The sequence below is a fragment of the Lygodium microphyllum genome, chromosome 16, assembly GCF_053477565.2.
Source record: "Lygodium microphyllum isolate KBCC chromosome 16, Lygodium_microphyllum_v1.1.10, whole genome shotgun sequence".
Lineage (NCBI taxonomy): Eukaryota > Viridiplantae > Streptophyta > Polypodiopsida > Schizaeales > Lygodiaceae > Lygodium > Lygodium microphyllum.
The window spans coordinates 29,042,730-29,066,435 of record NC_141150.1 but is presented as its reverse complement, the minus strand read 5'-3'; positions in this window follow the sequence as shown (position 1 = coordinate 29,066,435).

Here is a 23,706-nt window from a genome sequence, read left to right as displayed (position 1 = left end):
ATAACCTGAAATTATCTACTCTTAGATACCAACTTCCTTCTTTGATCACTTATAAGATGTGCTAGCATTACTCCTTCCTACAAGAAATATAGTAGCTAATCATAATAAGAATGTGGATCTACAACCTAAAATTCAAAGAGTTTAGCATTAGGTAGTTGACCAAGAGCTCCTACTTCTACATCATTATTTCCCAATCTGCTAATACAGTCAGTCACTATATGTTCTTTTCTTGGAGTGTGAATGACCTTGAAGTGAAACTCTTGTAACAACAACATCCATCTAGCCCATTTTCCTATTAATTGAGGTTTATTTATTAGGAGCAATAGAGATTGGTGGTCCACATGGAAGATCACTTGATTACCTACTAGCAAGTAATGCCTAAATTTTTGAACCAAATAAACCATTTCAAGGGCTTTTCTCTCCATTACAAAGTAGTTCTTTCTCGTAGCACTTAATCTTCTACTTGCATAATATATCAGTCTAAACCAGCCAGTGTCGCATGGAAAATACACGGGAGTTCGTGAAAGTTTCTCACCACAATGACGCTTTGTGAGATGGGAGCAAAGAATGATGAAGAGTAATCAACACAAGATAATTACCTAGAAGAAGAAGTTTAGATACAAGGCGAATGTGAAAACATACTCATTGATTAAAGGTATGGTCAAGATACATGTTCAAAAGATTCTTGGTCAAGGGAAGTTAAAGGATATGTTCAAAAGACATATGAAGAGCTTGAGATAAATATTGTGATGACAAATTTTTCATTGATATGATGCCACTCACCAAAATGATTCCTCCTCTTCCCTATGAATTTTCTCTCAACTTCTACCATCAACAAGAGATGGGTAGCAAGGACAATGAGGCCGTTGAAGAGACATTTTCCATCTCTTTAAAGCAAGCAAAGGATCATTGGCTAATCAAAAGTCAAGGTAGTAATCTTGATCTGAGAGAGAAGAGAAAAAGGTGGAATGTGAGGACTTGATGGATAGATCTTCAAGGAGGGCAAGGAGCTCAAAACTCATACTCAATAGCCACCCCCATATAACTAATGGCAAGATCTCCGACATTCCTACAAGCTGGGTTAGAAGTCCTTCAATGTAATTTAGATGTGTGGAAAGTGATGTGCTGGACTTCATTTCAAGCCTGAAGAATTCAATCAAGAGACTATACTTTGGTGACTTAGACTGTGCACCAAACAGAGCATCAAGTCTTTACAAGTATCCTGTGAAGTATCAAAGTTATCCACATGGTAGATATAGTTGTCATCTAGCTCCAGTTTGATAATGGCCAAAGTCTTATCATCATTCTTTTGCCAAGTGACTACAAGGTCCGCATCATGAGTCTTCTTCTCTTTGCTACTAGTGATGGCCCAAAGACCCTTCTTCATTAGGATGAGCTTGATGCAGGTTTGCTAGGTGTGAAACCCTACCCCTTTGAGGTGACCTATTGGAGAGTCTTCTCCCATGTTGGATTTGCAGGGACAACAGCAAATCAACTCCAAATTTCTTAGCAAAAAGAAATGATCTTCAGTGTGCTAACAAGCATAAGTGCCCAAAAAGACACTAAGTGACTAATATCAAGAGAGACTTGTGGAACCAAATGCTTGAGAGATCTTCAAATCTTCAATGATATTTTTAATGATCTTCAAATCATCTTCAAATCTTGTATTCCCTTCCTTGATTTGATGCTGGAGTAATCCAAAAAATCTCAGACCTGATGTGAGGCAAAGCAAGATTGAGCTATGGGAAATGAAGCTTGAATATTAGAGGCTATGGTGCTGATGCTTGAGATCCTCAAGACTCCAAAAGACTTCAAGAAATTCCTCTCTTTGCTGATTATATATTGCTGGAGAATAAGTAGGCTAGTGAATCAAAGTGACAAGAACTCCAATAAGAGAATAAGGTGAAGGATGAAGCTTTTAGGAAGTTTAGCTATGGAGTCTCTACAACTAGGGTTTTGACCCAACTAGTTTTTTTATTCATTGCGGCTCATATACGCAACTATGGCACAAATGATTTGATGGAGAGTAAGCTTATAAGGTAGGCTTCAATTTCCCTAAGACCATAGGGTAGAGCTCGGTCTGTGCTAGCCACGTTGACTATACGACCATGATAGGGCGTAGATCTGACAATGATGTCAAATTTTTCAAATGTTGGACACATGGATCAATAATATTGTACTATAATGTGGTACAAGGAAGCACCTTGAGTAGACGAATAGATCCCTAGAAGAAGGAAAGTTAAGATATGGTCTCTGGAGAGAGATTCAAGCACTCCAAGTGAGTAGGGTCCTATCTGGCTATGTAAGCCATTGAAGCTTCACTGCAGGTAGAGTGAGAATGGAGTTGGAAGTGAATTCATGAGCTGACAAGGAGTGAAGATGAGTTGAGACAAGTTAGGCCATGCCCAACTCGGCTTTGATACCATGTGGAAATGTGAGGGATCTATAGCATGGTAGATGCAAAATCTATGGAGGTCGAAAGAGAAAGAGTGAGTTCATGAAGACACTGACATGACTAACTATTACACAAGTGAATTAGGTTCCTAGATGGAAGCTTGGACTCATAAACACAATCTTGTGTATTGATTGACAATGACACAGAGACTTTACTAAATGACAAAAGTACTATGACATTGCAGTAGAAAAGAGAGCAAGTACAATGCTTTATAGGAAACTAGATGGTAGCACTTCTCCTACTGTGCATATGTGGGATTCTAGTCCTGAGCCCTCACAGCTCCTTACAAAGAGACTGAAGTAGGTGTGATTGCAAACATCTAAACAATAAAGAGATGAATTTTTAAAGGGATAAGATGTATAAATAAAGAAAATATTGAGAGAGAAAGAGAGAGAGAGAGAATGCAAAGAGATTTAGAGGGGAAATTTTTTCCGGGGAGACAGAGGGGGGAGAAGAAACAAAAAATTTAGAGAGAGAGAGATTTAGATAGCAAGGAAAAAAATAAAGAGAGGGAGAATAAAAACTTAGAGAGAGAAAAGTTTAGAGGGGAAATTTGGGGGAGAGAGGTGGAAGAAATATATATTTTAGAGAGAGAAAGAGAGTCTCTCACTTACCCCATTTAGCACATTGTTTTTGATAGCATAATAGCCAATTCTCTCTCACACCCTATTCAGTCTCTCCTTGAATACCATTGCCTCCACAAACAAGCATAGAGAGAGATATGCACTAGCCTCCCCTTCCTCCCTCCATACTTCTCTCTCTCTCTCTCTCTCTCTCTCTCTCTCTCTCTCTCTCTCTCTCTTTCTCTCTCTCTCTCCTATTTAGCATGTAAACATGTGACTAGAATGTAGGTAGATGAGTTGAGGTGGCAAGTACTTAGAGGGCAGTGGCACGGTAGCAAAGATGGTGGTGTGAGCTTGCGAGTCCCTATGAGAGCTCGAGCAACCTTAGTGATGTTGAGAATAGCAAAACGATGCTTAACATGAATGCCCGTAAAGGTTGGATATGTGCCCAAAAGAGGCTTGCCCATAAGTGGCTTTGTACTAGAAGATAGAAAAATGAGGTATGCTCTAGGAAGAGACATTCAGAATCTCATATGCATAGTTGGGAGAAATATACTATCAAAAAAGCTATATAACAAGTGTAAGTATGCCGTGCGTGTGGGGGATGGGGCTCCTGTCTACATGGCTGTTGTGGTGGAACACCTTGTGGCCGAGGTGTTGGAGCTTGTAGGAAATGCAACACGAGACAACAAGAAGACAAGAATTATCCGTCACCACATCCAGTTGGCTGTGAAGAATGACCAACAGTTGAGCAAGCTATTAGGAAATGTGGTAATTGCTGATAGAGGTATTTTACCAGATTTTCACGCCACCTACTGCCCAGAGAAGCAGGCCGCCCCATTCGTGCTCTTGAGGCCTAAGAAGCTGCTCATGGACAGTAGCTCCATGGAGGTGGACGCTATGACCATGAAAATATAGAGTGTCGTCACTGGCATCCAAGGGAGTTGTGTCGAACGAGGGCCGATTACACTGTATGCTGGTGTGGACCCTGCATGACAACAATAAATATGAGACACTGTTGTACCTGCCAGCACTGAGCAGTGACCAGGTGACGAAGCAGGTGGACTACATCACCAGGAAGGGTTGGATTTTGTGCTTGGAATTCTCCAACATGGGGAGCATGTACCGTGAGCACCTCCACGGGAGTGGGTACTATGACGGGCGCTACTAGATGATGTGGAAGTTGTCGATGTTCCTATGCACGGACGACCATTCGTGTTGTGATAAGATTTTTTAGCTTATCAAGAAGCTTCTTCATTAACCTTATCACCAAGGTTAAAAGCTAAGCTTAGTCAATAGAGTACATTCACACCTAGTCTCTTCACAAACCAATTCACTAAAACCCTATCAAACTCATTCATCCACATCATCTTCCTTACATCTCCATTAAAATCCTAGACATTAAGCAGAAGCTGAAGAAGCCATAATGGTGGGAACTTCTTAATCTAAAGTGCAGCCCATGCATAAGAAAGAGACTCTTCTTCACAATATGCAAGAAGAAAGTGAAACTCACTTTATTCCTAGTAGTCACTATTACCGTACCCATTGCGCAAGGGCGACTACTGAAACTGTTGTTAAAATCGGTGAGAAAGAAACTCCATGCATTGCCCTTATAGACCATGGATCAGAAATTAATGTTATGTCAAGAAGTCTCTATGAGAATGATGGATGGCCCATTGATGTGGACCCAGGATGGCGCATGAAGGTGGCCAATAACTCTTCTGGCGATCTTTATGCAGCATGTCCTTATGTACAAGTTACTATTGGTAATGTAAAAGATGAATTTCATTTCTTTGTTCAAGATTCCTGCAGTTATCCTATCATTCTTGGACAACCATTTATTTTCGAATCTCGTTTAGAGACAAAGGCTCTTGATGATGGTTCATCATATGCTCGGATAAGAAGCAAGGATAATGATAAAGTTGTTCAATTCCTAACTGTCTGTGTTAATCACCATCGGAATAGGGATCGATTGAGAGATCATCCTGTTCCTCATAATGCCCGAGAATTTAAGGGTTTTCGGGTAGCGCTGCTATAAGTGGAGGCTATGGCAGTGCATCATGTCACAAAAAATTGCCTCCACATATGAAGGAGGCAAGGTCAAACGCTGATTTGCAGGTTTTTTCAGCCAATGGTATGGGCTGTTATAAACAGTTTTCAGCCATGAACAGGGCTGAAAGAAAGTATTTGAGTCATATGGAGCAAGAGCTGAAGCAAATTGATGTTTTATCTAAAGATGAAGAAATTTCAGGACTATTTTATGGGCTGAATTATAATGATACAATGGCTGAAATTTATACAGCTGTTCATGCTGAAAATCAAGCTGAAAATTAGTCCATACAGGTATGTACATTGGATATGTATGACATAATTCAAGAATTTGCAGATTATGAAGCTTTCGGACAGCCAAATAAGGATGAAGCAAGAGTAGAAACAAAGTATAAAATAGTTGATAAGAAGGTCAAGCCGGTAGCTACTCCTCTACCACCTCAAAGCAAAGGACTGGTAGAAAGGGTATCCAAACAACCAAGCCTTCGTGATCCTAAAGATATTGGTCACCAATTTATGACAGAAAGTCTACAAAAGCTGAAAATTGGTGAATACTATTTTCTCTTGCTGGCAGAAAAGCAAATCTTCATACAGATGTTAAAGAACCATGGTAAAGCTTTTTCATTTTAGCCACATGAAATTGGCTGTGTGGATCCAAGCATTGTGGCATCAATGGTAATTTTTACAGTCCCACATGTGCCTTGGAATCTTAAACCAATTCCGGTTCCAAGGGCTCATTTGCCTAAGTTATTGCAACTTTTAAATGAAAAGATTAAAATGCAAATATTGGAGCCATCTTCAACTCCATATTCCAACCGTTGGTTTACCATACCTAAGAAGAATGGATCTTTACGATTCATTCAAGATTTACAACCCGTCAATAAAGTCACTATTGGAAATGTTGGATCAGGACCAATTGTGGATGAGTTTGCTGAATCTTTTGCAGGTAGGGCAATCTATTCCATGGGAGACTTATATTCAGGCTACGACCAATTTCAGCTTGCTTTGGAAAGCCGTGACATTACCACAATGAAGATGCCTCTTGGCTTAGTCCGCATGTGTACTCTACCTCAAGGGGCTACGAATTAAGTAGCTCACATGATGAATGCTATGCATAAAGTATTGAGGGATTATATTCCTCAATTGGCTCTTCCTTTTCTTGACGATGAAGAACTCAATGAACTTGGATGTCGAAAGTTTGTTTCTGATCATATTAATGATTGTGCTCAAATCTTATCTAAATTAGAAGAAGTTCATCTTACCCTTTTAGGAGCTAAATCTGTTTTTGGAGTCGAAGAAGTCCTTGTGATCGGTCATATGTGTGGTCCATATGGCCGAAAGCCTTCTCCATCCAAAATAAATGCTATCAGCAAAATGCAGGAAGAATGTACAAATGTTTTAGAAGTGATAAGATTTCTTGGTGCATGTGTCTTCTACCTTATTTGGATACCACATTTTGCCCATGTTGCTGAAAGTCTTTATCAGCTTTTGAGAAAGGGCCAAAGGTTTACATGGGAAAAAGAACACACTCAGGCTATTCGGAAACTCAAGAAAATGTTGACTTCAGTCCCCACTTTAAAGAGGGCTAATTACTCTAATGGACAGCCCATTATACTCACAGTGGACACAAGTCCTATTGGAATAGGATGGGCAGTTGGTCAAGACAACCTTGAAGGAAACAGATATGTAATCTGCTTTGGAGCGAAGGTTCTTAATGAATGACAAAGAAGGTATGCTCAAATTAAAAGAGAGCTTTGGGGAGTAGTAACTGCATTAAAATGTGACAAGGAGTACTTCATGGGCGCACATGTTATAGTTGAGACAGATTGCCTTCCACTCTTGGGCATGATCGCCAAAACTGTTCCACTCCTGACATAGCCATGCTAAGATGGATAGCCTATATTAAATCCTTAAATCCTGATTTGAAACATATTGTAGGTAGAGATAATCCAATTGCTTACATGCTTTCACGTGCCAGATATATGGATAAAGAAGAAATGATGGATGAAGAAGAATCAGAGTTTATAAATGATGTTGTTAATGTATGTACAAATCTGAAAACAGCAAGCATAGCTGAATCTAATATTGATTTAGCAGTCAAAAAGGCTGGTATAACAAAAATTACAGCAAATACAACAGGTTCAGCTGCTAAAACAAATTTTGCATCAGTAAGGAAGGATGAATCAACCAAAGAAGGATAATGGAAAGCTAGTAAACAACATATTCAATGTTTTGTTATGGTTTGTTCACACTTTAAAGAAGAATATTATGCAGATGATTGGTTAAAAATTGGCCAATTTTTTAGCACTATGACAAAGAAGGAAGATTGGACTAATCAAGAGTTCAAGATAATTAAGAGAAAAGGCTATGGTTTTTTTCTTAAAGATGGATACCTCTGGAGGCATGCGAAAAAGAAAGGAAGGGCGCCTGTTCGTGTCTTAGGATATAAAAAGACACAAAGACAGGTAATGCAAGAATTCCATGAAAGCCTATTGCCTGGTCATAGAGGCATATGGGGCACTTTTGCCCAAATAAAAGAGAAATTTTGGTGGCAAAACATGTATAAAGACATTGAGCATTTTGTTGAGTCTTGTCATGTTTGTCAAATATATTCTATGGTAAAGCATAGAGATGGGCTTCAGCCTACCTATCCTTTATCCATTCACTATAGATGGGTTATTGATTTAGTAACCATGCCTACAGGAATTTGGAACATGAGATATCTAGTACTTGCTAGAGAAGATCTCACAAATCAAGTGGAAGGAAAGGCCTTGATAACAAAGTCCACTCATGCTGTTTGTAGATTTTTACTTGAAGAAGTATTTTGCAGGTATGTGTGTGTTGCTAAAGTAACTGCTGATAGAGGAGAATTGGATGCCGATGAGGCTCGCCATTTCTTTGCTCAATTGGGAATTAAGCTATCTCTTACTTCAGCCTACAATCCTGAAGGCAATGGTAAGAGTGAAAGAGGTCATCAACCAATTTTTAAAGCTTTAGCAAAATCATGCAAAGGAAAGTTGAGGGAATGGCCTAAAATGCTACCCTTCGCATTATGGGCTGATAGAACTACCCATAGTGCAGTGACAGGATATATGCCAGCTGAACTTATGTATGGGCAGCCACCTATTATGCCTATTGAGGAATCCATTGTCACATGGAGTATCTTGCCTTCGGATGAAGGCATGAACAGAGAAGAATTGCTGTCTTTATGCATAAGGCAACTTGAAAGAAGGCCAGAAGATGTCAAAACAACCATTGAAAGGCTAAAAATAGCAAGATTAAAGAATAAGAAGAGGTTTGACAAGCATCATCGACTCCGTCCAAGAGCTATTCAAGAGAATGATTGGGTTCTTGTCTATGATAGCAGCCTGGACAATCAATATAGTGCTCATAGGAAGTTAGCCAAGCAATGGTTTGGACCATATGTTGTAAAAGTAGTACATAATAATGCTACTTACTCTTTGGCTGAAATGGATGGGACCATGATTAAGATTCCAATAGCTGGGAAACTAATCAAACTCTTCAAACAAAGAGAATCTTCAACTTATGAACTTGATGACTTAGATATAAGCCCTCTACTTGAAGACATGCAGGAAGAAAAAGACTTAGAGAATGAAGATGAAGAAGAAGACCCTCCTTGACTTGTAATCTTATAAAATGGCACATGCCGGAGGATGTGCAGGTTAGGAGGGGGTGAATGTCAAAGAGTTTACTATTCATAATATAAATCATGGGATTCTTATGAACACAAAAGAGCTTCACTGGAAGTTATATGAGAAATTTGCATACAAAATTCAGACATTGTTATCCAATAACCACCTTAGTTACACAAGTTCTTTTGTATTTAGCATATAATTTTTAGTTATACCATGTATATTTATGAAAAATAAGTCTATGGGAACCTACAACTTGGTCATCTGGAAGTAATTGACAATCTGCAAGATAAATCACATTAATTTAGGTGCAAAAATATGGCCAGAACACAAGAAAGATTCCAAAAGTTGCCAAAAGTCCACTAGGTCCACATGGGACCTGGAGTAACAGATTTAAGTGACCAACAAGTGACCTGGGTAGGTCAAAAAGTGACCAGGGACTGAGCAGGGAGGGGCCCGCAGTTTTTGGCGCAAAATGCGGGCTGCACAGTCTGAGGCAAACTAGATAGAACTGGAGCTATGGTGCATGATATGGAGCATGCAAACTGAAGATCAACAGGCCCAACTACTGAAGATGCAAACATGGTGAGAGCTCCACTTCTCTGCCTCTTTGGTCTGACGAAAATGCATGCTAAAACAGTCTATAAAAGAGGAAAATCTTAGAGAAGAGTATTCAGCCTGCTCTTATGCACGACTTCTCTCATTTTGTCTACCATATTCTTGGTCCAATGAAGCCCGACTTGTACCCAAGTACTTGAGTGACTTTGGGGCAAGTAAAGGGTGAGGATATTGAAGACATACGGGCTATTATGGGCTGAAATAACCAGTCATAAAAAGGGCAGCCCATTGTTATGGTCCATTTTTATGAGCAAACATAGGATTTTTATGGTTGTAATGGAAGGAAATGACCTCTTTTCTTCAGGACATTGTTCATGAATGATCAGAAGTGCTTCTTCTTGAGTTTATGCACTCATTTTGAGCTTGATTATGGGCTGGAATTTTCTGTTTTAAAACAGGGCTGAAGCTAAAATTATGATTCTTCAATTCATTTCATGTATCTTTGGCCCAAATCTTGGTTGCATTTGAATCTAGCAACAATATACTTGTTCCAAAGGGTTGAAATCCATCTATGTACTTGAAATATATGCCATTAGAACTTGCATTTGACATTCATAAATGACTTGAGAATCTGAAAATATCCTATATGAAATGATGTATGTATCCAGAGGTGTTTGATGTAATCAAGATAGACTTATTCCTTCTCTTCATGTATGCTAAAGTACATAGTAAAAAAAAAAAACTTGAACTTTTCTTTCGTACCTAAATCATTTCTAAATCCCGGATCTTATTAAACCCCAATCTATTTTTCCTTCCCAAATCTTGAATCCTAAACTCTTCTTCTGCACTAAAAGCCCCAGTGGTAGACCTTCAACTCTTAACGCGACGACAGCGCACATGAGAGAGCATCTGTCATTGAGCACGCACATTTCTTGCATGCATGATATTTGAGATGCTCATCACAAAGTTAGGAACCTCTGGTTGAGAGGGTAAGGAGGTTGGGTGAGTTAGAGGGTCGTGAAGGATGCCACCAACTGTAAGATGGGTTGTTCTATTCTGGTCAACATCTTGAAGACCATCATTTTCTTGAGAAATTGTGAGATTATGGATGGGTGGAGTGGAGTATATCATATCTTTTTGAAGAGAGTTGAGAGGTGAGGATAAGGAATTTTAAATTAACAAGGAATTTTGTTTGCATTTTGCATGACGCACGATCACATGTAGATAGACTAGGCACAATTTCTTCAATGCATACATTATTTTTTAGTGTAGCATCGATTGATTGGTTGCATATCATGGATGTAACATTGCATATTTTTCCAAATCATGAATGATTGGGCACGGAGATCATTTAAAAAAACCATATTCTTGCTAGGGCACACTGCATAAAAAACAGGTTCATATCCAAAGAATATTTTGAAGAGACTCAAGGATCAAAGGAAAAGATTGTACGTTTTACATCGTCAATGAGTATTTCTTGAAGAAAAAGAGGACATGTGTACTGAAAGTGAATGCAATTACAAGAACAATAGGCTAAGGAAGATAATAAGTCGTCCAAGATAAAAGATGGAGAAAAAATGATGCGATTTACAAATATCACTATTTTTGCCCATTTTTTATAGATTTTCCTAATTTTGCCCGCGTTAGCTTGACGACCATATATGTTTCGATCGTTTTGAGTACCCGATCAACTATATTCGGAGTTCAAATGTAACATGTCCCGTAGTATCATCCAAGACACGTCTTAGCAGTCCATCGGAAAGGATGTCTAGAAAGCTCCGCCCGGCACTCCCGTAGAATGTTACGGGTTTTGCGATCTAGGTCTTTTTGCGTCTGCCATGTAGCGGAATTATCCTGGCCATTTCCACTTAGGATCGACCGGAATTAGGGTTTTCCTGATGGGTCATCTGCTCTAACAGCAACTAGCGTCAGACCCCAGCGAACTATTTTACGCAAAAACGCCAGGTCCGAAGCGGATTCACGCTGCACTTGGTTCAAGGAGAATGGGAAACGAGAGGGATGCAAAGCTCAACCTCTCTGCCATAAGGCATAGTCCCATTCCATTCCCCTAAAACAGCGTAAATCGGGTAAGATGTAACTTTAGGTCATCGTTCTCGTTATTCGTTTTGATGATGATGATCATTCCGCTGTTCTTCGAGATTTTTGAGAAAAGTTCCCGGCTAACCGAGACCACCCAAGCGTAGGACATACCCATGGCCCATCCTCCGCACTTTCCTTGGTTTGTTTTAGTTATGTAACTATCTAACACATTAATTTGACATATAACAATCAGCTTCTTTAATTAACCTTGTTAAGCACTGGTTCCTTCACGTAATCTTATCACGTGACATAGAAAAATAACATCAAGCAAGTTCTTTTAACATTTCATCATTTTATCTTTGAAATACAAGGAGTTCCGCCCGTAGGCTTGTCCATAATCTGCCCGAAGGCTAACCAGTAATCTCCAGGGATCACTATTCCAAGCTTTCGCCCGTCAACTAGTATGCGGGCCTCGAGATCCAATCCCGAGTCATGTTAGCCTCTTGTGCAGGACCCGGAAGGAGAGGGATTTACAACCAGAGCCCCCCCTGGCACCCAAGCGTCCTCCTGCTCCAAGTAGAACTCAATGGAGAGACCTCTCGCGGTGGGTTCGGTCCACATTCCCGGCGTGATCAACAACCCCCTTGGTTAGGGTCAGGCAGGCAGTCGAGGGTAACTGAAGCTGCCTCTCCCTTCAGGCCTTTAACCTGAAGTATAGGTACTTATTTAATTTGTAATTCATAATTCAAACAGAGCCCTAAAGTCTCTAGCAAGCACAAACATTTCCATTAATCAACCCAGTTGTATGGCAAACTGCTAAGGAAGTGTTCTTTCCGTTTTGAGTGTATCAGCACTCGTTCCCAAGGTGTCTTGTAACTTGGCAAGATCTCTTACATTCTGATGTAGGGCATACCCAACTTGGTTAACCCTAAGGTACCTTAGATATGCTAGTTTCTGGTTTACAACTTTCCTTATTTAGAAGGATATCCAAAAATACATCTTTTTGCAAGATAACTTGCGTAAGGATCTGCCATCCTTGATGAGGGTTTTTCCCTTTTCTCCTTGTGAATCAATCACAAGACTAAATGATTTCATACATGTTGCGCAAGTCCTGCGAAGGAATAATCTGTTTAGATTCTTTAAGCTGATGTATGTCAGGCCTAGGGTTTCTTCTTTTAAGAACCTTAGGGACAAACCCTAGTTTCTTATCTTTATGAATTTATTGTCCCTACGGTCAGGAAAGTAGTCAAGTGTTTAGGGTATGAATGTTTCTATGTTTAGATTGGTTCAGTTATCTTTTGGAAGGTAATATTAATCGTCTTGTCACGGTTTTACTATCCTTGTGACAATTTACTCTCCCAACCAATACAGTTTAATTTGGCATATAGCCTAATGCCAAGGTGATACAAAGAGCGACAATACTCCTTGGGACAAAAAGGCCTAGCTGTGAAATTGGTGTATACACACTTTATTAGTTCCTAAGTCCTCAAATAGCAAGGGAAAAGTGCTAATAGAGTGTCATCCAGCAATCCCCTATTACATTTTCTTTCCAAATGAGTTCGTATATCTAATTTTTATACTTGTTAATTCCTAACATTTAACTTTCGTTTTCTTTAAAGATGAACTCATGCCAAATAACAACAATTTCCTTGCTAAGATGTGCAACTAGCAAAGATAACTCCCTAGTAATTTGAGCATCGAAAGAAACCTTCCTTGAATTTAGCCATTTACCATGAATCGTTGCGAAAGGAATAAGACTAATGGTGCAAGATATAATTTCTACCCCTTAGGAATATATTACTATAGTAAATGGTTAATCTTGCTCGTAATTTTATACTGCTTGATGCAATTTAAAGAAAGCTAAGTTGTATACATTGTCATTCATAAGCTAACTCCTTCGTTAAAAATAACTTATATCCTATCCTTCACAATTTTTTTTTGCATGATCGACTTAAAACCGAATTAATCACCAAGAAGAAAAAACCAAGCTTTGAGGTGAGATATCCACATGGATACCGGGAGATGACCCTCCCGCAGCTACACCTTGGACTTTCTTCGGCAGCATCGTAGTTCGAATGTGAGATAGCCTTTTCCTTTTTCTTCTTGGAATTCCACCGTCTTCTCCTTCCTTTTCTTTTATCTTTTTCCCACTCTTCCTCCTTCATTCCCTCTTTTCACTCCCTCTACTTCCCTCCCTATCTTTTATCTCACGGCTATTTCTCCCTTATGGGATACCATCCGAGGCCATGATGATGATTTGGATTTTTAGGTTCGGGGGGGGAAATAATAATGGAGATACGGGGGGATTAAGAAGAAAGCTTAGGGAGTTGTGGTAAAATAAGACTTATGAGGGGGGGGGTTTAAAAAAGGGTTAAAAGGGTTATAAGGGGGTGAAAAAGGGTTTAGGGGAATAAAACACGGGGGTTAGGTTCCCAAAGCCAAGGGAAGGGCTTAAGGGAAAAAGGGGAAAAAAAACCTAGGGGGTGTGTGGTTCCAAAAACCATGGAGAGGGCTAAGGGAATTTTTGAAACCCGGGGGGTAAAACAAGGGCCTTATGGGGATTAGAAAGGCTTAAAGACCTCTTAAGGCCTTCTAAGGATAATTTGGGGGGAAACAAGGGCTTAAGGGGGGGATTAAAACCCGGGGGAGGGGATTTGATGAGGCATAGGAAGGGGGCTTCCATGCTTCCTCTATGCTTCCATAAGGTTACGAGGGGGGGAATAACTCCCAGGCAATGAAGGCAATTCCCTCTTTTCACTCCCTCTATGCTTCCATAAGGTTACGAGGGGGGGAGGGGGGGGGGAATAACTCCCAGGCAATGAAGGCAATTGCTAGATGGCCGTTTCGACGAAGTATTGGTGGTGGTGGATAGACAGAAGGGCAGCGGTTGGGACTAGGGGGCAGCATTGACGGTCTTTCCTTCTCAGCTGTGCTGCTGATGGCGTTGTGGGCAGGGGGACCAGACCGTAGCAGCAACTACAATGGTTTGGGCGATGCCTCGAGTGGCTCTACGACAGCCCTCCCATTCATGGTAGTGTTGTCTTCTTCGTCCTTCGGCGGCTTCAGCCTCTCCTTCGCAGTAACAACAGACCGTCCTACTTCCTTCAGCCTACGCCCCCTCGATTAAATAATGGAGGGGAGGGGGATATTCCCTCCTTGCGTGTAGACATGCATGTCCTCCCTCCCTCCAAAGGCTCCACCAAGGAGCTTAGTAGCTCCTTCTATTCCCTTCCCCCTCCAGCTCGTCAGTCGACTGGAGGGATAAGGGGGGAATTAAAAAATTTCCATTAACTAATTCATTTTTATTAACGCGGGATATTACATCAAATGACGAAGTTATGATCCAAACAAGTTGCAAACAGACATAGGACATAAAAAAACAAAAATAGTGAAAAGTAGTAGAAAAGCAAAAGCTGAAAGCAAAAAGCCTAATGTGTGTGAGTATGGATAGAAAACTATATAAGAAGATGAGAATGGAGTGTTAAGGGCCTTCCCCTTTGATTACAATTGTATTTTTGTGAGAGAGGAGAGTGGAGGATCGCATGTTAGAGTGAGCTCTTGTCATGCCAATTTAAAAGTTGGAGCTTTTGGATGTCGAAGCGCCGAGTGTCGGCTCAAGGTTGTTAAGGTATGAGAATATATTTCACTTGGTTTATTTTCGAATTGTTGGTATTTTTGTTGTGTTGTGGTTGTGTGATGCTCTACCCACATACAGGTTTTAAATTTTTTTTGAGCTATAAGAGGCTTTGTTTTGTTTTTGTGTGGCTTGTGGTATATGATCGAATAATTGATTTTTTTAAGTTGTGTTGTGCATTCGACAAAGTCAATTATCCCAATCGGCACTCCTTAACATCTCGTTATCGGGTTGTGAGTGAGGCTTGCTCTCGATCACTACTTGCGTAACATCTCTTTTTTGGTGCCCCCACTGAGTAGTGCTGAAATTAACATTGTTGTTATTTTGAATATGAGTTTGTTTTGATTTCTTGTGATTGTTGAAAATGGTTGATAATTTTCCTGAGTTCCATGGTAATCATACTGAAGATCCCGAAAGATTTTTAGAAAAATAGAGCTGTGTTCTTTGATAGAGAGAGTGACTAATCTTGAGGATAAACTCCAAATTTTTAGATATCAATTGCAGGGAGAAGCACAAAATTGGTTGCTTGACTTTGAGAGAAGCATGAAATTTAGGAGACAAATTTGGACTATGAGACCATTAAAAATGCATTTCTATCTAGGTTAAAAAAAAGAGAAAGTCAAAGTGAGATTTGGGCGAAAATAGAAACTTGTGTTCAAAAAGATGATCAATGTGTTGAGGATTTTGCTAGGGAGTTTGAAAGATTGTGGAATCGATGGAGTTTAACATTGTTAGAAGGTGAGATAGCCCCAGTTATGTTGAAGATAATGTATTTTGTAAATGGGTTGAAATTAGAAGATTGGAGAGTGAAATTAGAGGTAAAAAACCCTAAGACTTTTGAGAAAGCGGTGAAGATAGCTCAATATCAAGAGAGGAAGACCAAAAGAAAAAAAGAGTTAGGGTTTGATAAACCAAGGGAAAGGTTGAGCTCAAGGCAAGTTGAGAGAAAACTTTTTGAGGAGAAAAGAGTTAGTTATGCTTATCCTGAGAGAGGTATACTATATTCTCTATTTAGGAGAGATGAGTTGACTTGTGAGAAGTCAATTGAAGTATGTGATGAGAAACTCCCTAGGGTGGTTGAGGAGAAAAATACTTGTTTGACTGATTGGAGTGAAGAGTCTAGGAGTGTGAATTCATATCCATTGACCACAGATACTTCTAGTTCACTGATTAGTGATTTAACTAAAGAAGAGAGATCAATTGATGATACTTTGGAGCTTGAGGACTATAGAGATGAGTTGAAGATGGATCTGAGTTGTAAAGAAGAAAATGAGAGACCGTATTGTTTTAAGGGCCAAGATTTTTCATGTTCTTTGGGAGAGGATGAGAGTCAAGAAAGTTTTGATATTTTTGATGGGAAAAGGAGTGATGAAAATTCTGATAGTCATGGCAGTGTTGCAGAGAGTGAAGACAATTTAGAGAGTGAGCTTATTTGCCTTGGTGATACCATAGATGGATCTGATTGCTTGAAAGATGAAGAGAGAATAGAGGATGATTTTTTGAGTCTTTTGGAAAACTATGAGGGGGAGGGCTTAGAAACTGTAAGTTTTCAAGATGAAGTCAAGGGTTCGAATTTGTTGCCTAATGAGTTTATGGAGATTTGTTCTGAGTTTGGTTATGAGTTTGATGATCAAGAGAGTATGGAGTTTTTAGGTTCTGACTCATGTTGTGATTTGGTGTTGGTGTTGTTGACTCAATTGAGTCTTGTGAGTTGATTGGTGATGTTTTGAGTAGCCCTGAAAAGGCTTTTTTTTTTGGTGTTGATAATGTGGTTTTGAGTAGACCTAATCTCTTACTCCTTGATAGTTCTGATGATGATTGTTTGGTGGATTTAGGCAACAATGACGAAGAGAAAACTTCATTTAATAGTATTTTAGTTTCTTTGAGTACTCCTAAAGGTTTTGATGTTGTTTATGAAGATTCTGATTGGGGTTTTAAGGATCCTGAGAGTGACATTGATGAGGATGTGAGAGAGAATTTGAGTAAGGCTTTAAAAAGAATTGAGAATTTGAGGGGAGAGCGGTTTAAAATCAAGAAAATGGAGTTGAAAGGTATTTGTGAGGAGGTAGTTGGGAATTTGGTAGTTGAGGAGTCTTTGGTTGAGGTTTTAGACCCAAAATTGTTGTATTGTGAAGATGTTATTTGTGATGATGTAGATGTGAAAGTTTCTTCAATTTCTTATGAGGTTTCTTGTAAGGATACTATGGAAGGTGTTTACCACTCTTTGTGTGTGAAAGACTCTACGGAGTCTTGTATTGTTGAGGAGTTGAGTGATGTGGCTGGGTGTCCTGGAGGAGTGACCCCATTTGTGGATGTTGTTGGTTCTTGTGGTGTTATGAGTCCAGAGTTGACTCCTTTTGATGTTGGGTTTGATTTCGATATTGAGTTGGGAGATTCTTACATAGTATCTTTAGGAGAAGTTGTAGATGAATCAGTGGATGAATTGGAGATTGACAACAAAGAAAGGGTCAAAAAATTATTTAGAGACTCTAAAAGTAACATGGGTTTTCCTAGGGAGGATGGGTGGGATATGAAGATTTTGGATTATGGTTGGGATTTGTGGGATTTGAACATTCTTGAGTGTGGTTATGATTTGAGGGATTTGAAGAATTTGGAGGATGATGTACTTTTCTTAGATGGAGAGGATTGTCTCAAGGATTTTGATGAGAATTTCATGGATGAGTTTTGTCTACCTGTAAAGTAGTTGTTTGAGAGAAATGTGTCATTTATGTTTATTGAGAAGATTGTGGATAGATCATTGGATTTGATTTTTGATTGGCTCATAAATGTTGCATCATTATATGAAAGCAACTGCTACACATGAATGTTTGCAGATTAGGGGAAGGGCTAAATATGTCAAGTATTTTTCTGAAAACTGAAAAGCCCTAGTCAAACTATAGTTAGGTTTCATTTTTGCTTGCTTAGTTGTTTGTGTGACAGTTTGTTTTGTTATTTCATAGTTGGATTTTTTGTGTTTGTTTAGCCTAGGATTTGTTTTTGTCATTTTTATTTATTTGTTAAGTGTGAAACTTGATAGCCTTGATCGAGCTTGGTATTTTTTTGTGTTTGTCAATAGCTACCGAACATTGAGGAACAAGGTACGTTTTCTTGTCAAGACTCTTGCACATCATGGGGATAATGGATTCACGAGCACTTCACCTTGCACTTATTGATGCACTGCACTCGGGGGTCGTCTCCTGTTCTTATCAAATATTTCTATGCCATGGGTTGAAATTATGCACATTTTGCACCATCATTGAGCACTAGCACAGCATGAGGTCCGTTGTAGCTATATGCAGTAAGTTTTAGATGCACGTGCACATGAGAGAGCACCTGTCATTGAGCACGCACATTTCTTGTACTCACAATATTTGGGATGCTCATCACAAAGTTAGAAACCTCTGGTTGAGAGGGTAAGGAGGTTGGGTGAGTTAGAGGGTCGTGAAGGACGCCACCAACAACTGTGAGATGAGTTTTTCTATTCTGGTCAACACCTTGAGGACCATCATTTTCTTGAGAGATTGTGAGATTATCGATGGGTGGAGTGGAGTATATCATATCTTTTTGAAGAGAGTTGAGAGGTGAGGATAAGAAATTTTAAATTAACAAGGAATTTTGTTTGCATTTTGCATGGCGCACGATCACATGTAGAGAGACTAGGCACAATTTCTTCAATGCATACATTATTTTTTAGTGTAGCATCGATTGATTGGTTGCATATCATGGATCCAACATTGCATATTTTTCCAAATCATGAATGATTGGGCAAGGACCAGAGAATATTTTGAAGAGACTCAAGGATCAAAGGAAAAGATCGTACGTTTTACATCGTCAACGAGTATTTCTTGAAAAAAAAGAAGACATGTGTGCTGAAAGTGAATGCAATTACAAGAACAATAGGCTAAGGAAGGGAATAAGTTGTCCAAGATAAAAGACGGAGAAAAATTGATGTGATTTACGAATATCAATATTTTTGCCCATTTTTGATGGATTTTCGTAATTCTGCCCACGTTGGCTTGTCGATCATATATGTTTTGATCGTTTTGAGTACCCGAACAACTATATTCGGAGTTCAAATGACAAAGTTATGATCCAAACAAGTTGCAAACATGCATAGGACAAAAAAAAATGAAAATAGTGAAAAGTAGTAGAAAAGCAAAAGCTGAAAGCAAAAAGCCTAATGTATGTATGGATAGAAAACTATATAAGGAGATGAGAATGGAGAGTTAAGGGCCTTCCCCTTTGATTACAATTGTATTTTTGTAAGAGAGGAGAGTGGAGGGTCGCATGCTAGAGTAAGGTCTTGTCATGCCAATTTAAAAGTTGGAGCTTTTGGATGTCGAAGCGCCGAGTGTCGGCTCAAGGTTGTTAAGGTATGAGAATATATTTCACTTGGTTTATTTTCGAATTGTTGGTATTTTTTTTGTGTTGTGGTTGTGTGATGCTCTACCCACATACAGGTTTTAAATTTTTATTGAGCTATAAGAGGCTTTGTTTTGTTTTTGTGTGGCTTGTGGTATATGATCGAATAATTAATTTTTTAAAGTTGTGTTGTGCATTCGACAAAGTCAATTACCCCAACCGGCACTCCTTAACATCTCGTTATCGGGTTATGAGTGAGGCTTGCTCTCGATCACCGCTCGCATAACAGCCACCTACTGCCCAGAGAAAGAGTCCGCCCCATTCATGCTCTTGAGGCCTAAGAAGCTACTCGTGGAGAGTAGCTCCATGGAGGTGGACGCTATGACCATGAAAATATAGAGTGGCGTCACTGGCATCCAAGGGAGTTGTGTCGAATGAGGGCCGATTGCACTACATACTGGTGTGGACCCCGCACGACAATAAGAAATATGAGACGTTGTCGTACCTGCCAGCACTGAGCAGTGACCAGGTGACGAAGCATGTGGACTACATCACCAGGAAGGGTTGGATTCTGTGCTTGGAATTCTCCAACATGGGGAGCATGTACCGGGAGCACCTCCACGGGAGTGGGTACTATGACGGGCGCTACTGGATGATGTGGAAGTTGTCGATGTTCCCATGCACGGATGACCATTCGTGTTGTGATAAGATTTTTTAGCTTATCAAGAAGCTTATTCATTAACCTTATCACCAAGGTTAAAAGCTAAGCTTAGTCAATAGAGTACATTCACACCTAGTCTCTTCACAAACCAATTCACTAAAACCCTATCAAACTCATTCATCCACATCATCTTCCTTACATCTCCATTAAAATCCTAGACATTAAGGTGATTTACCATTTCCTTATATTCGCCATCAAGTGTCTTTTGACACTAGCATTGTGTGCTTTTTCAATTTCTTTGAAGCATTTTGTAATCAAGATTAGACACTGCCATTAAGCGAAAAGTAAATTGGTAAGACCTTCCTGCAATTGAAAAAAGTGATTTGTCTATACCATGTGCAAATGATCAATGCCATGTATGTCAAAGAAATCTTGAGAAGACAAGGCCATGTACCCATCAGTGTATTCATTTGTAAAAGCATGAAACAGAAAGAATGTTTCAAGAAGACAGGAGTAAAAAGCATGTACCACACATCAACAAAAGGGATAAGGAGAGCAACCAAAGCCAAGGAGCATGAACATAAAGAAGTCCAAGAAAACAAAGAAGATCAATTATTGGAGAAAAAGAACAAGAAGAAAGATCAAAGGTTGCCAAAGAACCAAAAAAAAAAAAGATGAAGAAAATATTTTCCACTGCTACAAACCAACAAAATGTTTTGAAAAAAAATTCCTTAGAGGATCTTGAATTCCCTAAGTGGATATGCTTCCCATAGTGGATGTAACAAACCCTACCAAGATGTAAAGTTTCAAGCATGAACTTTACTAGGTTGCCAAAGAGCTAGTCTCGTGGTCCATGTTCACATGCAAGGGGGGCAAAATCCTAGCCAAGGTAGAGACTCATCATTTGACATGAATGCCTGTAGAGGCTAGATGTGTGCCAAAAGAGGCTTGCCCATAAGTAGCTTTGTACTAGAAGATAGACAAATGATATATGCTCTAGAAAGAGATGTTTAGAATCCCATATGCATAGTGAGGAGAGTGATACTATCCAAAAAGCTATATAAGCATGAACTTGACACTCATTTCAAGGTAATGGAACTATCAGTTTGAGTTACTCAAGACTGCCTTTATGAGTCCAAGCTAATCTATCTTGGAACCTAATTCACTTGAGTTACAATCTCTCATTCTGATAATGTATCGTGCATTTGATTTGCATCCAGCATAGTTAACTAGCTCTAGATCCGTGTTTCTCAACAAGTACGAGTAGAGAGGACAACTCTACCTTGGGCTAGCCTGAGATACACTCACTCACTCACACACACACACATACAGAATTGATGTAGCTTAGTTGGTTAAGTTGAATGCATGGTGATCTAAAAGTCTTTGGTTCAACATCTACATTTCACATGGTCATTTAGTATAGGTATAGAAAACATTTGAAGAAAGAGGGAGCAAAAAAAAAGGAGAGATTTAGAAATTGAAATTTTTTAAAGGAAGAGAGAGAGGAAGAAGAGAGACAGGCTGTAAGCCTATTTCAGTTGCTTTGGAGCAGAATGTGAAGCTGAGCGCAGATGCAGGTGAGCTTCTGGAAGACCCTACTATGTACAGGCGCATAGTAGGAAATTTGATTTATATGACTATTACCAGGTCAAATTTGAGCTATGCTGTTGGATTGGTAAGTCAGTTTATGCAGGCTCCAAGGAAACCGCATTTAAATGCGGCTAGACGCATACTCAGGTATGTGAAGTCCATGTTGCAGTATGTACTATTTTATGAGACTGGGATTCAGATACAGTTGCATGGATACACTGATGCTGATTGGGCTGGTAGTATTTCTGATAGACGATCTACCACTGGATATGTGTTCTCTTTTGGAAGTGCTGCAGTCACTTGCAGCAGCAAGAAACAGCCTACAGTTGCCTTGTCGAGCACAGAGGCTGAGTACAGGGGTGCAGCAATGGCTACATGTGAGGTAGCTTGGTTGCATAAGCTACTTTATGATATGCATCAGCCTACAGATGGGCCAGTTGTCATTTATTGTGACAACATGAGTAGTATACACTTGGCAAATAACCCAGTATATCATGCTAGAACAAAGCACATTGAGGTGCATTATCACTATGTGTGGGAGAGGGTTTTACTAGGTCTTATTGATCTAGTTTATGTTAGCACAGAGGATCAAATAGCTGACATATTCACGAAGGCATTGGGTGTAGAGAAGCTACGCAAGTTCAGAGACCTGCTTGGTGTGCAGGAATTGGGATTGAGCTCGAGGGGGAGTGTTGAGATATCGAGCTCCACTTGTGATATGCCAGGGTGACCATTGTGCATTTATGTCACCGACTTGTTAGTTGCAGATGTGGTTGGTACACCACCCATGAATAATAGCTAGATGACAGCTACCCTTATCTACTCTAGTTCGTGGTTCAGTTAGTATGCCACCTTAGTTAGTTGAGTTTGGTTTGAGACCCATATATAGGGTTCTTCTATTTCTTTGTACGAGAGTTCTTTTGGCTTACACAACTAAGAAGAGGAAAACTGTTTTCAACCTCCACCTTTGTGTGTATTCCCCCATTGTGTAAGTGAGAAAGCTACAAGTGAGACTCCTTCCTTCTCTCCCACAATCTTGACACCTTCTTCATTAGGATGAGCTTGAAGCGGGTCTGCCAGATGTGAAACCCCACCCCTTTGAAGCGACTTATTGGAGAGTCTTTTACCATGTTGGATTTGCAGGGATAGTAGCAAATCAACTCCAAAATTCTTAGCAAAATAAATGATCTTGAGTGTGCTAACAAGCATAAGTGCCCAAAAAGACACTAAGTGACTAGTATCAAGAGATACTTGTGGAGCCAAATGCTTGAGAGATCTTCAAATCTTCAATGATATTTCAAGTGATCTTCAAATCTTGTATTCCCCTCCTTGATTTTATGCTGGATTAATCCAAAAAAACTCAGACTTGATGTGAGGCAAAGCAAGATTGAGCTACAGGAAATGAAGCTTGAATGTTAATGGCTATGGTGCTGATGCTTGAGATCCTCAAGACTCCAAAAGACTTCAAGAACTTCCTCTCTTTGCTGATTAGATCTTGCTGGAGAATAAGTAGGCTAGTGAATCAAAGTGGCAAGAACTCTAGTGAGAGAATAAGGTGAAGGATGAAGCTTTTAGGAAGTTTAGCTATGGAGTCTCTACAACTAGGGTTTTGACCCGACTAGTTTTTTAATTCAGTGTAGCTTATATACGCAGCTATGGCACAAATGATTTGATGGAGAGTAAGCTTACAAGGTAGGCTTCAATTTTCCTAAGACCATAGGGTAGATCTCGATGTGTGCTCGCCACGCCGACTATACGACCACGATAGGGCGTAGATATGACAATGATGTCAAATTTTTGAAATGTTGGACACATGGATCAATAATGTTGTACTATAATGTGGTACAGGGAAGTAGCTTGAGTAGAGGAACAGGTCCCCTAGAAGAAGGAAAGTTAAGATATGGTGTTTGGAGAGAGATTCAAGCACTCCAAGTGAGTAGGGTCATGTCTGGCTATGGTAGCCATTGAAGCTTCACTGAAGGTAGAGTGAGAATGGAGCTAGAAGTGAATTCATGAGCTGACGAGGAGTGAAGATGAGTTGAGCTAAGTTAGGCCATGCCCGACTGGGCTTTGATACCATGTGAAAATGTGACGGATCTAGAGCATGGTAGATGCAAAATCTATGGAGTTCGGAAGAGAAA